Genomic DNA, 5,948 nt, shown 5'->3' with positions numbered 1-5,948 from the left:
CCTATAGTAAAGGTGTTCAGAAACTAAGTAAAATGGTCCAATTATGTTTATTATTTTAGAATCAATTTTTGCATTTCTTCACTCGAAAATTTCATCTGAAAACTGAAGTCACTAGTACTTTATCATTTATTTTGTAAATACGTTTTCACTAATATAATCTGTATATAATAAAGTAATAATCTGGAATGGACTGACGAAATTAACCACCAATACAGATGGTGTACTAGCATCTAGTACCTAATGGTAAACATTGTATCAATGCACATACTATTTTTAGACACCTGCCATGACGGATTTCAACCGTTTCGTTTGTTTCAAACCTTTCATATCATGTTAACAACATTGTGGTTAAAACACTACCATTTTTCCTTTCATTGTTATTATGCACTATTATGTACGCAATACATTTATACACATATTTATACATATATTTATACACATAACACTGGAAATTATCTAGGAACCATTACAAGACGTAAATTAAATTTTAATTATTTTTATTTTTCCAAAAGTACTCTCATTGTAAAAATCTAGAAATATATATTATTTGCTAAAGAACAAGGGTGCTTTTCTAAAGTACTTTCAATCCATTATCATTCTAGCCAGGGATTTATCCCTTGTTTGGTTCTCATCCAGTAATCCATTTCCCGTAAAATGGAAACAGCTTTCCATCTCGGCCTGGTGAGATAGTAAAATATGGCTTTCAGTAAGGTTGTATTGGAATTTCATGTTCCGAAATAGACATTATTAAAGCATAATATATGGATTACATTCATATTCATTATCAATTATATTATATCAATTAATTGTTATAGAGTATGTAAATTTGTGTGTCTGACTTCTTCTTGCCTAGGGCTAATAAGGAAAAAAAATGAAACATGACGAGTATTTCGTTCATTCTATTCCTCACCATAATTATAATCTTAGATTTTTCTTTCTAGAAGTTTCTAATTTTTTTTTTTAATAGAACCCACAAAATCGATAATCCTTCACTTTAAAAATTATACTTCATTACGAAACTTTTTTATGTAAGTGCCGCCCAAGTATATTTGCTTTCCTACAGCCAACTTATCAATACTTTATTTTAAAAACAAATATATTAATTTAAAAAATATTTAAAACAAATGTAAATAAAAAAAAGCATGTCTAGGACAAAGAAGTGATACTTCATTAATTTCAAGAAGATATACTAACAGATTTCATGTTTTAAAGTTTTTAATATTTTGAAACTACATGCAAAGGACTAGTGAAACTTCGGATTTGTAGGAGAAACTGATATGTAAGAAAAACTGGATGTCGTGGCATCTAGAATCTGATGAGTAATCAATTTTTAATGAAGCTAGTAATATCAAGAAAAGATAAATTGAAAAAAAAAACATCATTGAATTTTGATATGGCTCCTCAGGCTCATAAAAAATACACAAATTCTAGAGATGCTTAGATTTTTATAGGCCGTTTATAGAGCCTTTATTTTGCAGATACAAGTTATCATTTCTTATTCATCAGTATATTAATCTTACTAAATGATATTACAGTTATTTTTTCTTGATAGTAAGTTTGTTATGTCTTGATTTTGTCCCTCATATTCCCCCAAAAAATTAATTATTCAATTACTTCGTATCTTACTAATGAATTTGGACGAATTATTGTTTTATTCAATATCTGTTAACCTGTTATCCAGTGATATACAATGTCTATTTGATTACTCTATTTTACTTATTAGTCCGTTTATGTGAGGTTTGATATCTCTAGTTTGATGTGATTACTTACTTTTTCTGTCCCAAATTCGTAAATTGTTATCATCTGAGAGATTTGCGCTTTAGTTTCTTAGTTGTCCAACAATAAATTATTATGTATTTAATAATAACTTTCTTCAATTTTAAACAGATTATTCTTAAATCACCTCATTATGCAGTATCTTCAATTCTTCCAATTTCGAAACTGATTCAAACTCCCTGCTGTGCATTTCCTATCGCAACTTCGTGGCAGAACAACTAGCTACCCGACTCTTCGTTTGGCCTTTGAATTATTCATAAGTACTTTACCTGGTCAGTGAAATGCAGGCTGAATAGATCTAAGGAGTCTATCTTGTCAATTAAAGACCCGACCTACTACCTAAGCTATTTTGACAATTATTAGCCGATTTCACTGATGTTTCAGTTAATTATTTAATGCCATTAACATGACACCATCCATATTGTCTTTTGGTATCTCTAATTTCTTTCTTCTTTATTTTTACTTATTTTAATTTACATTATTCACGTAAAAAAATTAACGAACACCTACTCAGCTTTCAGGTATATTCAGGATAAATATTGGGTTTTTACTGGACCTTGAAAACGTCGAATTTTATTTTTAAAAAACTCCGAGTCAAAGGATTCTACAATCTAATGGGCGAGGTCACGAATTTTTTGTCATGTATTACAATCATTATTTATCACAATGTGTAAGTACAGTGTATGGTAATGAATCGTTTACTGGATTATTGTGTGTGTACTAATTCTTCTAAAACAACATTCAATATTGCAACAAAAGCTCATAGTACTTGTAGTAGACCTTATAAAGAAATTATTTTTATCACTAATTGCCTCATAATATTTTAGAAACAGTATAAATCATTAAAGTGTACATATAAGTATTAATAAAAATTAACATATATAAGTATGTAAGTCATGTCTCATTTATTTATTTTCATGATCTGAGATATTTCGAATAATGAATGTAAACACTTAGAAGGTGAGAGAGTTCCATATAAATATTTTAATAGATGTTTTTTTGAACATTTACATTTTTTCTCTCTTTTTTTGAGAAAAACCCATAGTAAAAAGAAAAATATTAAAAGAAAATTAAGGATGTTCTTCATTTGATTTTTATTTACCATTACATAATATTATGTATATAATATACATGGTAGTTTCATTACATAATATTTTTGTGAAGGTAAAACGTTTTGTAGACCTAATTAAAGTATGATATAGCATAATATTAAAAATATGAATATAATAGAATATAAAATATGAATATATACAATATAATATAATGTATGTATGCGATAAAATATAATATGAAATATTACATATTATTATTTTTATACCATTGATTGTATTTTTATTGAAATGTAAAATTATACTTTACTTATTTAATGTGAACAATCCATTCAGGATTGATGGTTCTCAATTGCCAGACTAGTCATTCATAATCTTCAAAGCTTAAAAAAATTAACAGCTTCACACTTCAGTCTATTAAAAGTTAAATATTTTCTGAAAACCTGACATTTAGAAGTTCAAGTGAATCATTCATTCAAACCAAAATTATAGGTAAATATCACTCAAATTGTTTTTCAACGGTATTAGTTTATATACATATATATAAATAAACATTGTTGACGTTTTAGTCTATTATTTTTGATAGTGTTCTAAACGAATAATATGTGTGAACAACTATAGTGTTAGTAGAACCTACATATCAGGGGCACTATCGCAAAGCTTCCTATCAACAATTTCATAGAAAAATATTAACTTATATTAATTTTTAACGGAACGGCCTTAAAACGGACCACAAAGATATAATTTTTTTTCACTCCTTTCATACCCCTTCTCTCCTTCTTTCTTTCTTCCCACCTCTTCCTCATTCTTTCTGATTATTCCTTCCTTCTTTCTTCGGTCCACGAGACACCCTTTCTCGTACCTCTTTCCCCCACAAGGACCTACATTTTTTTAGTCTTCTCCCATAGTCTTCCCTGTCGAAACAGCCTTGGTCTGTTATTTTCAGTCTCTCAGTTTCTTCCCTCATCTGTTTAATGTTCCCCCTAGCACTCTTGTATTTTATAGAAGATTTCCCTATTTATTCTCTTTAGGTGCATCCTCACCATATGCCCGTAGAACCTTAATCCTCGTATTCTTATGTCCGTTTCAAAATCATTTTACCTCTTTGTATATTTCCTTATTAGGTTTCTTTCTGTGACTTCTTTGGGCTATACTTGTATTAAATTAACTAATAAAACAGTCTCAGAAAAAAATGTTTGGTTCCCTACAGCGGGTTTAATTATAACTTGATATATATCTTTGATAGATTTTTTTTTTAAAAATAATGTAATTATATTAAATTATAGTATATTTTTCATTTCAAACATAAATCCAAGGTATATCATTCCTCTTTATCGCTTTTTGTTTAGATAGCATCTATGGAATTTTGTAGTGAAATGAAAAGATATATAAATGTAGTTTGTAAAATCCACTAATGAAAATCTTGATTGGTCTCTTATTGCATTAATGTGCAATACATTATGCATATTTCTCCGGGTTTAATGGTTATTCATACCGAATATTAGTTTTGAAAGAAACAAGGAATTAAATAACTAATTAGCAAATATTTTTATGAAATTCAATAAAAAATTTTAAAAAGGAAAAATATATAAAAATTCTTGTGATTAAAAGCGAACTATTTTCAATCCATGGTTGAATCTTATTTTATATATAATTAGTATGAATTTACGATTTGGGATCAACTATATGTGATTTATTTCATATTGGAATGTCTGCCCGCATCAGCTTTGCAAACTTGACCTCGCAGGATATTATATTTACTTGTTTGCATTAAATGTCTGTATATTATGTGCTAATATGGATTGGCCGTTTGCTATTCCTAATCAACATTGAGTTTATCTGTCATTACTACTAATGTATATTATTTTGATGAAATGAAACCAAACTACTTGATTGGTTGACATCAATCAATATTAATTATTGTAGTTATTACACAAGTATTACTACATATCTTTATTTTATTACTTTGTTTTTTCTATAAGTATTTCGTTTTTTTCATTTTTAAACTTTTCTTTACATGTTTACATGTTTTGATGATATTTCATCTCCCAAATTATTAAATTAATTTTTATTTCTTTTTTATTTTATTATAAACTACGCATTTGTTAGGTTTCTGAATATTTAATTTTGCCACAATACTTTATATTAAACATACAGTTATGAACAACTCCACGGAAATGCACTTTTTTTTTTAAATGTTGTGTATTTTTCTCTATCTTTAGATTATTTTCACAATAACAATTATATCTGAATGGAAAATTGATACGAGCATTAATTTTTATAATTATAGCGACCTTTTGACTTGGGATTTTATAATTACACGTGCAGTAAACAAAATGTTTTTCAAAAGAAATTTTTCTAGTTATGATTTGTAGATATGCCTAATTTTCCTCACTGATAAAAATTTCTCGTATAGGTATTTAATCGTAATATATGGATCGCACTAAATAGTTTTAGATTTCAAAAATCTGCTTGGACGGAGCTAACTAGCAGAAACTAGTTAAGCTTGAGAATTTTACAAAAATTGGTGTAAACATTGCAACATGCATGCGCCAATAAATTGTAATCATTCTAAATACCGCTTGTCGGATTTACATAATCCGATATTTTCGGCCATTTCTTTGATTTGTATAAATTAAGGTTCAGGAGTCATTTTTTGAAGCCTGAAAAAAATTCGCTTGCTGTGGACACCGAAAGACCCCCAAGACGCTGCCACTGTGATGCCGTCCTCATTATCTATCGTGTCATGCACGATAGAAACTGGACTGCCCCTACTGTCACACTACAGTCGGGGACATGCTGGCCAGCCTCTGATCGGGAAAGATGTTTTTTTCCGGGCATCTGAAGAGATACATTCACCATTCTCGCTCACCGCTCAACCTGGACGGCTAGAAGATGTGAACCCGGTGTTGAAGACGTCACACAGATAAGCGATAACTGTTTCTTAATATATGAGACCTCATTTTGTTCTTATAGCATATTATCACAATAATATTTTAATGAGGTGTAGATAGTTGACCGTAGATTAATGCTTGAAGAAGTTTGTCGGGGGGTGCGGTCAGCAAAGAACAACATAAATAAACAAAACCATATTTATTTATTTTATGCCGACGTTTCGACCTG

Source organism: Halyomorpha halys, unplaced genomic scaffold (assembly GCF_000696795.3).
Source record: "Halyomorpha halys isolate HHAL.00 unplaced genomic scaffold, Hhal_1.1 Scaffold445.1, whole genome shotgun sequence".
NCBI lineage: Eukaryota > Metazoa > Arthropoda > Insecta > Hemiptera > Pentatomidae > Halyomorpha > Halyomorpha halys.
Note: the sequence above shows the minus strand (reverse complement) of the source record.